Below are 10,865 nucleotides of genomic sequence, written 5' to 3'. Positions count from 1 at the left end.
CGTCAGATTACACTTCACTCACGTTTATGTCCATATCGATCAGATCCAGCTAGTTCTAGCTAATGATAGGACTACCTGCTTATTAAAAGACACCTAAACAATAAGTGTCGCTATGCAACTGGGTGAGGCCACAAAGTATAGCGCAGCATTATGCATTTGTTTACATGCCCACCGGAACCCCGAGGCATTACCAACAGATCAACGCACAATCAACCCATACAGGACATCTCTTTCTCCACATTAAGTGTTAGACATTATAATTGACTATTCTTGTCTGTCACATAAGTGGCACAACTGAAGCGGTATTGCGCTAAAGGGAAATTATTTTGACCGAAGAGATTTAGATTTGCCAGCTAACGGGAACTCTGACGTCACCATTTTGTGTGCTTCGCGGATTCGCTCGGCTCCTCTCGACTGCTGCTCGGGTCTGCTCGGTCAGCTTCCGGATGAGGAGGCATTCGTTGGACCTACTTACAGTAGATAACATTACAAACATTTTTAACAGGGGCCATACTAGTGTAAATAATGTTTGTTTTGGCAGTTATAACTGAATGTAATGTTTTCTACTTTTTTACATCTGGGAAGGCATTTGCCTTCATCAGATGGAAAGTGTCTTGACCAACAACTTAAGTATTTCTTATAGCTATGCAGGGCATGCAAGTGAGCAAACACAAACAAGAACAAACAAACAAGTGAAATGAAGAATAAAATTGAAATGGTACAATATAATATTGTGGTGGTTCATCTTGTAATTCAGTCTAGAGAACCAGACAGCATCTAAGACCTGCAAAAATCTAAATGTTCTAAGGGGAGGCCCCCCTAACCCTTTGTGCGTCATTTCGTCCGCGCGCATTTTTCAGGGCAATCTCCATTGGGCTCAGGGCCATCTGTAAATTAGCTTAGACGGCCCACAGGGCCATCTCCCAAAATCCTTAATGTCATGCACTGGACCTACAATAATATTTTGCTTGAAAGGATTTCGTATTAAGTCATGTTTTATATCTACAGCTGCCTGAAGGCATAATCCGGAGGATCCTTGGGTTTGTCGTTCTTGAGGATGGTGATCCTGCAATCTGCACGCTAGCCCTTACGGCCCGTACACACAGCAGCTTTTGGCGATTTGTCCACCGCTTCCAGCGCGTCTCCGCCCATTGACTTTGAATGGGGATGACGTCACTTTCCCTCGCTTGTCGCCGAACTGCATTGTGGGGGGGCGAGGCGAAGATTTCCAGGATTTCCAGGATGTTCAGGATTCCAAAGTTGAACAATGTTCAACTTTTGAGGCTGAGCTGGAAGCGACAGCCAATCAGATCCGTTTATGCAAATCTGACAGTTCAAGCGCTAGCCAATCAAACCGCGTGCAAGCTGGGAGAACCAGACCCGCAGTTCATTTCTATATTCCACAAAAATGGAGGAGAACTTAGTTATTGCGGTAGCAAATCACCCGGTTCTTTATGACCAGTCCCTATTTACTTACCGGGATACAAACCGGAGGAACCAGGCAGAGAGGTGGCAGAGACAGTGGGTGAAACTGGTAGGTTTTCGCTTGTTTGGGGATTTTATATCCAGTTTACTTCGTTGCTAGTTTAATTCGTTGCTAGCAAGCATAGACAGTATCATTAGCCAGCATGGAATGTAGCATAAAATAGCACCATAAACATTAATCTCATAAATGTTCAAAATGTTAAAAAAATAAATGTTCATCATAGCCCTTCCTATTTGACAATAGTGTAGAAGAACCGGGTTTTTTTGCTTTGTATGTCGGGGGCGGGATATTCATGTGATATTCATGTGATTGGTTGTTGGTCGCGAAATCCCCAAGCTGTCAGACACGCCCAGCTCCAGGATTTTCAAGATTTGGTCAAAGCTGCTGTGTGGACACACCGTTACCTGCAAGAACTTCAACTACATCGTGAGCCAGTGGTCATTCCAAAAGGAAACCCACTTCAACTGGCTTGACAGTACGTTTATTAAGTGTCTTTACTTCTGCCTTCTCCTATCCTAGTATTATGAGTTTGGTTGAACTAAAAAAGTTCAACTAAATTAAGGTTTTGTTCTTTTTCTGTCTGAATTGTAATTGTCTTGTAACATTTTACTTCAGGTGTCGTCAACTGGAATATCTTTACAGAGGGACACAAAAGGGAATTCAGGAAGGCATACCATATTTCCAGGTGCTTTCACTGTGACGACCAATATAAGGACGTCGGCACAGGCTACCGGGGATGTGGACGGAGAGGAATCTTGATGGGTTTTTACTCCGAAGAGGGCTTCCCGGGGTACTGCAGCTGGAGCTGTTGTCTGGTGGCTGAGGGAGCAACAGACCGCCCCTCACCCCAGTGAAGAATCCTCATTGTGCCCAATGAATAAAATTTGATTCTGCACTGAAATGCCTCTTGGTCAAACTGCATGTTTATCTTTGGCAGCCAGGTGCATAAACACACTAACACTTGTTTTTGTTTTTGAGTAATCAAGCACCTCTTCAGAGACACATTTGATTTGATTTATTTAGAACGTGTAATACAATAAAACAAATTAAAAAAGAATACATATACATTTAAATGAAATTAAACAAGATAATTATGATACTGTAGAAAGATAAGCAGTATCAAATTGATTAACTAAATATTATTGACTTACAAATGATATATAAACAAATGATCTACCCAATTACACATCCGAAAAGGCGTAGGAAGAAGTTTGAAAAAAATTGTCTTTGTCACTTTCTAATTTCATTCAGAGGGACATGCCTTTGATTCGGAAGTGGTGGTGTCTTCTTATGCAGCATTTTGAAATACAAGGGTATGAAAGCCCTTAACAATATGTGTGTTTTGATTTAAGTAACACTTTATTTTGAGGGTCACTTGTAGATTATCTATTATATTAGGTTAACCATGTACAGATCAGTAGACCATCAGTAACAAGAGCTGTAAGACTCTGGATGGCAATATCTGTTGAGATTATTAATGCATATCAATTGTGCACCAATGCCTTAGCCTTTCCCTATGCAATACTTTAGATGACGTCTTGTTCTTATTGTTGCAAAGGCATGGCCAAAGGTTTGCCTTCTGGACTCGAGGCCAGAAGCTTGCTGGAGGGAACCCTTCAGCCAGTGTTCAGAGTGCCACGACAGGTTATCTCCCTGGAGAGGGAACAGCAGACCCCGCCTCTCCCCCAGTGAAGAAACAGCAGACCCCGCCTCACCCCCAGTGACTGACCCATCACCCATCTGATTTAATATATATGTCAATATATCACATTTTACTCTATGAGCTCTGCCAAAACTGCCTGACAGCAGACCCCCACAGTGTGGAAATAAAAATGTATTCTGAAACAGTGTTTAACAGTGTTGTTTTCTTTTTAATAATAATGAAACAGTGTTGTTTGTTTAATATACATATAAACATTCATGTGAACGTGCGTTGACTGTCACGTGCTCCGTCACGTGGTGCGGTCCTGTAACTGCTGTCTCCGACGCTGCAGCTTCATACTATTGCTAGGATGGAGTCATAGCAACGGTGCTAAAGCACGTGGGCCCAGCATAATGTGAGTGCGTGCGAAGTGCGCCCCGCCAATTTGTTTGTCAGCACAAGAAAGGCCCTTGAGGCCTAGTACCAGGGCCGGTTCTAGCCAATTTGCTGCCCTAGGCGAGATTTTATATGTAAAGAATAAATGAAAAATCTCTACAAAAGGCAAATACACCACAAAAACAGAAACGTATTGATACAGGTAATATACGTCAAAATGGCTTTAAATGTATTCATTATTGTATGAACATGTTTGAATTGCGCGTCACATCCTCTAGGGGGGTCCGGGGGTATGCTCCCCCCGGGAAGATTTTTGATGCGGATTTTGTTAAACTAATACGTTTGCGCTGTGGACCAACACTATACCTTGACGGGGAAGGGGGTAGCAATAAAGATAACACCATTAAACAGTTACACAACATAACGATAGCAGCATCCCTAGCAACCACCTTGGTTACAATGAAAACGTTGTATAGACACAATTTCCTGAAGTAATCTTCGTAATACCTAGCAAACTAAAGATCATGTCCATCCACTGCACACATAATCTGAAATAACAACTCATATTTCTCACATCAAATTACATCAAAAGGCATTTTAATGGCCAAACTAACTTTAAAATAGGCATTTTACACCGAGAATAAAACGAAGTTCGGCCATATTTTTTTTCTTCTGCAGGGAGAAATGTGAAGATCACGTGACATAGACACCAGCCATTGGAATGAATGGAAAAAAACGTAGGGATCTTACAATTTCAGAGGCGTTTTTGTAGAAATACGTCCTACGTTGGGACGGGTGGCGCAGTGGTCTGTGCATCAGATCAAGGGGGGTGCTGGGGAACTCCAGTTCGAAACCCGCTCCTGCCACCACTGCGTCAGGCCGTTGTGTCCTTGGGCAAGACACTTCACCCAGATTTGCTCCTGTGGGTATTGTCCACAGTACATGTATGATACTAATGTGTACTTGTAAAAGCGCCTCGATGACCTCGAGGCGTGAAGATGGACGGTGTGGCGCAGTGCGCTGTGCAATGATCATCAGATCAAGGGGTGAAACCCGCCGCTGCTGCGTCTGTAAAGCCGGTGTGTCCTTGGGCAAGACACTTCACCTGAATTTGCTCCTGTGGGTATTGTCCACAGTACATGACCATTGCATGTATGATACGTGTAATGTGTATTTGTAAAGCGCTTTGAGCATCTGGAAAAGCGCTATAATAAATGTAAGGAATTATTATTATTATTATTACGTTGTGGACCAACGTAGTTATTACACGTTTTTTTTAGGGCTTTAATGCAAAAAACGCAAAGTTTCAGAGCGCATCGAGTTTAAAATACCATCTACAAGCTGCTGCAGACCACACTTCCACGCTCACCGGCAGGCCCTGACTGGCCATCGGGAGGACCGGGAGAGATCTTACGTGTATTGTTGTTGTTAGCATCTGGTGCTAGCTAGCTGCGCTAACGGATATAAGGAGCTGTTTCAATGAAAACAGAGGAGTGACATTTCGTCGACAACTGCGCCGAGCACTTGACTTTAAGCAGGAAGCCAGACAGTGGGACATTGTACGAAAAGTCAGCACACTCAGCTCGGATAGTGCGCGCAACATGATCGCACCTGCTCTGCTATTTAGAGAACAGTGCAGATCTTCCCTATTGACACCATGGATTAACCTAGTCTAAAATAAGGAACATTAATAGTGTGATATAGGCACAGATATAAGATCAATAATACACTTTATTTTAGGGCACCTTTCAAAGCATTCAATGTCACCTTAAAATACAATAAAAAATCAAATATGATTGGCATTACAATACAAACATGTGTGGGGAAACCACAGAGGAAAATTACATTCAAAGGAGCAATTAAAGCGAGTGAAGCCAGTTTGAACACATTATCTTTTAGGCTTGCTTGAAAATAACACAGTGCCTGACATATGTTATATCATTACTGTTATATCATTGCTTACTATTCGTGGTTATCAGACACTTAAACAACAGAGAAGGTTTTAAGAAATAGGACTATAGGCCTACTGACAAATGACATATTATCCTGTCATTGTCTGTTCTGTAGGAAGGAGGAACATAGCAGAATGGGACTACAGTCAAAAACGGAAGTTTGTTCCAATACGAAGATTGTGACTATCTGAAAAGTGTCCTTAAAACGAGCCTCCTCGCAATTGTATGAACATTATTTATTCCGCCGTTTGCTGTTTAATCTGATGGGAAATAAATCATTCAAAACAGAGAAAGTAAATAGTAGGCTATCTTTCGTTTTTCCGTTTAGAAACCTAGGGAACGCTCAATAAACGGGTTGACGTCACCTTTGCGCGTCCCCGCGAACAGGGCTTCAATCTACGGCAAGGCTTCAATCTACGGAATCATAACACCGGAAGTGCTCCAGGCCTCTTTGGGGCGCGCTACGTGGAACAGATTGATGTCTGACCAGACATAGAGAGAACGAACAAGAGTAATGGAAATCGGGAGGAAATAAAGTTCATGGAGAAAGATATAAGAAGGTACGTTTTGTTTTTATAGAGCGTCATATTTATATAGCTAGCGTTAGCGTGCCTAACTACTACACCAGCTGAGGAGAGGACAGCTTCACGTGAAGAGAAGATAAAGTGAGGGAAGAACATTGTTAAAAGAGATGACAAATCAAGTGCAGGCAAATAACACGGGCCATAGTGAGTACCGCGGAAAAAGGACATTTGAATTATTAGCAGTTTGTTTATGTATGTATTTGTGTATAGATGTTGCAACTATACAGAGCTTTAGCAATTGCCTGTAACTATGGTCATGCTAATAAAGCTATTGAATTGAGAGAGAAAGAAAGAGAGAGAGAAGTGACAAAATATGAAGAGGGACAAAGTAATGACAGGATAGTAGTGTGCATTAGACATGCTCAAGAACGAATATAGAGAAGACATTCAAGGAGAGAGACACAACACAGATTCAACGGTAAACATGATGTATCTTTCTATTTATTTAGCTAACCACTATTTAGACTATGTGTTTTTGATTGACTTGATTAAATGGATCACTACATCAATGTATGTATTTTCAGGCTGCCATGTTTTGTCCTTTCTGTGGCCAACATCTGGGGACAGTTCAAGTGTTCTGTGGCAACAATGTACAGTTTTTGGCAGAAGTTGAAGATTACATTTCATTTAGCTGACGCTTTTATCCAAAGCGACTTACAATTACCGATTACAGGGACATTCTCCCTGGAGTAACTAAGGGCTGTGCCTTACTCAAGGGCACACTAGTGGTGGTGTTCCTGGCAGGATTTGAACTCACAACCTTCCGATCTTCAACCCAACTCACTATCCATTAGACCACCACTATCCACACAAGTGAACACAACAGTAAGTTCACTTTTTTTTATTGTATCTGTTTCAAATGCAAGAAATAAGGATTCAACACTACTCTGTTTAGAATAGTAATTGGCAGATGCATACACTAGTTATCAGCATGAAGGACACATTTTTTCATTGTCTGTTTATGTGAAATATGTCGAAGCCATCATTAAATTGTAGACCAATGCATGATTAAATACACAAAACAGCTTATATTATATATTCATAATTGTGTATTAGTTCTATATTTATAGAGAACATTTAGAATCAGATTTTGAGACTGAGCGGCTGGGAAAGTCACATCGCCACGGGGCACAAACACGTGATGTTTTCTTCGCATTCTCAGCCATTCCATAAGGAGGGTCAGGAACTCACGCTTGGGACCACCAGTGTCCCCTCCATCCTCAGTTTGTCCCTCATCATCAGTGAACTTAACTGACATCTCATGAGAGGGATCGAATGAGGCACCTTTGAAGCCACGGATTGCTCCATCCTACACATTGGCTCTATTAATATTGAACCTGCTGCAAGATGTATTTGTTATTTTTGCAGAGAGTTCTGCAACAATGTCCTCCGCAGTCAGGTATTCTGTGCTGGGAAAGACAAAGTGATGCATTGTAATATTAAATGATGAAGCTAGTAATAAGATTTACAGTATAGAATAGAAAAATTAAGTGGTAATAGTAACAATTAATACCTTTCCTCTGCAGTTTGCTCCATTTTGTCTTCTGGATCAGACTGGCTATCAATAATGATAAGTGCATACACATTTGTGTAGTTGCTGCAGTGAGAAGACAGTTGAATAATTATTTTCAAATACATAATATATGCATGACATTCGTATTTACAAAAGGATGTTGATCCTCTTCCTGTTTTTTCAATACATTGGGTTCTAAACTGACAACAGCACTTTGTCATACTCCTGCACAATCCTTGTAAACATTTTAAATGGATGCAACAAACAATATCTGATCTTTGAAAAATATTTGTGGGTGTTTTTTGTATCATCTTCACTAAGATGTTGTGGGTGTCCTTTGGAAATGTATGAAAGTATAATTGTTCTGCTTCCTGGCAATGTTACCCACTGTGATTGGAGGCTATACAAACAAACAAATGTAAAATAAAGATACACAGCAAACAACTGTGTCACGATGCAACTGTCAACATCGTTTACCTATAGAAGTTGTTCTGACCCGGGGCAGACTGGACCTCTTCCTGGAATGGGGTTGGTTCTCCATCCTATTTTTACCCAGGAAATAAGTACAGTTGATCTAATGACAGTGTCATTAGCACACAAAGGTATTTATTGATTTCATGTTCACAAATTCAAACCTACATGGTATAATTACATTTTTAATTAGTCTTACCCGATCAGACGCTGGTTGTGGGTGCCTGAGAGGTCTGATAAAGGTAAACAACAAATATATTCAAACTACTGTACTGTTAAAACATTCTGCTTCTTGAGACACAAAATAATATGTTGACAATGTTTTATTTTACCCAGGCAAACTGTTGTCCATTCGTGGAGTGCTCACTTTTGGAACATTTGGAATGTCCTACACGTGCATACAAACAAATGACTGACTGAAATAAAATAGATTCACTTTAATTAAGAATAAATGCCACGATAAATCCAAACTGACCAAGGTACATTATATTGTTGACCGTCCTTTAACTCTCACATTAGGATTTACATTGGGGCACAATAAACCAACTCCTCTCAGCACAGTGGCGTTTCTATTTCCAATTTGACTCGGGGGGGCCACTGGGGGGCCAGTTATTTTCTGAGGGGGGCACAATAAATGCAGGACGAAAAAGAGAACTAGACAGTATGAAGTAATTGCGCATAAGAAAACAATGCAATACAGTTATTGGTATTTGTTTCAGTACACTTGTTTATTTCAGATATATCTTATAGTTATTACTGTTAGCTTCAGCTTAAGTTATAGTACAATTTTTGCACCAACACCATATCATATTTATATAAAAATAAAGGCAATGAACAGTTACATCTCTACTTTACATCTACAATTACACGGATACAATAGTTTAAATCACCTTCAATTATCGTGGTAGTCTCTCGAAACGTAGGTTTCAATCAGTCTTTCTTGGATGCAACAGCCTCTGATGATCCGAGATGAAAAGTGTTTGTTTTTCGCGCGCTTCAGCCGGACAGTGAAAGTGCACCGCTCTAATGGGTCCTGAGTGCACCGCTCTAATGGGTCCGACTAGAATGATGAATAACGTTAGTTCCGTCTATTCCGTCATTCAATAAATCGTGTAATAAATCATACAATTTTCATTTTTTTCACTTTTCATTTTTAGGGGGGTCAGAGGTCAGTGTTAGGGGGGCACTGCACTCACTTTACTGCTTGTTGCACTCCTGGTTAGAAGCTAAACTGCATTTCTTTGTCTCAGTACCTGTAATATGTGCAATAACAATAAAGTAGAATATAATCTTGAGCAGGAACAAATGGATTCACTTAGTACATATCTGACAATAACGATTAAACACGTGTGCATTCTTTATAAATGCAAACCGAGTCAAGCCGACTCCGGAGGCGGCAGTATGCACCTTAAAGTTGCTTGCAATCCGCCAAAAAACCGAGAGAAGAAGCCGACTCCGAGCTGTCCGACTTCAGGGTTGCATTCCAATAGTCCATTTAGCTTAGGAACCTTCCTAACGGAGTGAAATGACCCGGAAGTACGTCACTGGCAGCCATGATAATTGCCGTTCCAATTCTCCAAATGAAAGGAAAGGAGGTTTCAAACTTCCTTTATAACCTCCTTTAGCTTAGGAACCACTGGACCTCCCTAACCGAAAGGAGAGGAGAAAATGCTGCCCCACAATGCATTGCAGCCGCAGCATTTGCCATCACAACAGTCGGCCGTTCACGGAAACAACCGATTATGACCGAGAAATGATATCATGAAAGTTACGGTGCTTATTAAGCATTTTAAAACGTAGCCTATGTGGTAAGTTGCCAAAGTGCTTTTTTCTGAACGTTCATCAGTATTATAATCAAAAAGAGAGCTGTGTGGGGGTTGTTCAACTTTTAAAAGATGTTTGAATGGTGATGTACACAGTGATAGGTGTTAAGGACTAACGTTTATACGTTTATCTGTATTAATTTTAAGATCTTTTCATCAATCATACGTATCGGGATCATTTGTATTAATGTGGACCGGAGGGAGAGGGTGACGAGCATAAGTTTCACTTTCCTTTTTTATTTCAATTCCAACTTTGGTCATGAAGAATATGTTTCTCTGTTGTCCACGTTCATAAAGCATAAAGCAACAGCATCAGAGCACGGTGCAGAGTCTCTAGATGAGTTTACAGTAGTCCCTCGTTCTTATTGAACATCCATGTTGTAGTCCGCTGTATAGAAAACTGTAGTCTCCATAGTTCCCCCACAGCAGCAGACGCACATTCATGACGTCCGCTGGCGCATCATAAACACGTCGGATAGTGAAAGTGCATTCGGATTCTCTAAAGTACCGCGGTCTCTTCTCCTAAGTCCTTTTGAATTCTCCTATCCACTATCCCTTAACCCCGTGACGTTTCACTCAGAGGTCAAGGAATAGGAGATAGGGTTAGAACTTAGGAGCTGATTTTTGGATTATCGGAACGCAACCCAGTTTTCTATACAGCAGACTACAACATGGATGTTTAATAAGAACGAGGGACTACTGTAAACTCATCTAGAGACTCTGCACCGTGCTCTGATGCTGTTGCTTTGCTTTATGAACGTGGACAATAGAGAAACATATTCTTCATGACCAAAGTTGGAATTGAAATAAAAAAGGAAAGTGAAACTTATGCTCGTCACCCTCTCCCTCCGGTCCACATTTATACAAATGATCCCAATACGTATGATTGTATGAACTATGAAAAGATCTTAAAATCAATACAAATGTATTTATTATAAACGTTAGTCCTTAACATCTATCACTGTGTATATCACCATTCAAACATCTTTTTAAAAGTT

At 40.8% G+C, this 10,865-nt stretch overlaps 1 long non-coding RNA gene across 1 annotated transcript; it reads left to right on the top strand.

The window, feature by feature from the left end:
* Positions 1-6,753: 6,753 nt before the first annotated feature.
* On the top strand, positions 6,754-8,040 carry LOC117550612. Its single transcript, XR_004569666.1, has 2 exons — positions 6,754-6,885; positions 7,223-8,040. It is a non-coding gene; the product is annotated as an uncharacterized LOC117550612 (long non-coding RNA).
* Positions 8,041-10,865: the final 2,825 nt, after the last annotated feature.

This window comes from Gymnodraco acuticeps, unplaced genomic scaffold (assembly GCF_902827175.1).
Source record: "Gymnodraco acuticeps unplaced genomic scaffold, fGymAcu1.1, whole genome shotgun sequence".
In the NCBI taxonomy this organism is placed as follows: Eukaryota; Metazoa; Chordata; class Actinopteri; order Perciformes; family Bathydraconidae; genus Gymnodraco; species Gymnodraco acuticeps.
This window is presented reverse-complemented; position numbering and strand designations above follow the sequence as displayed.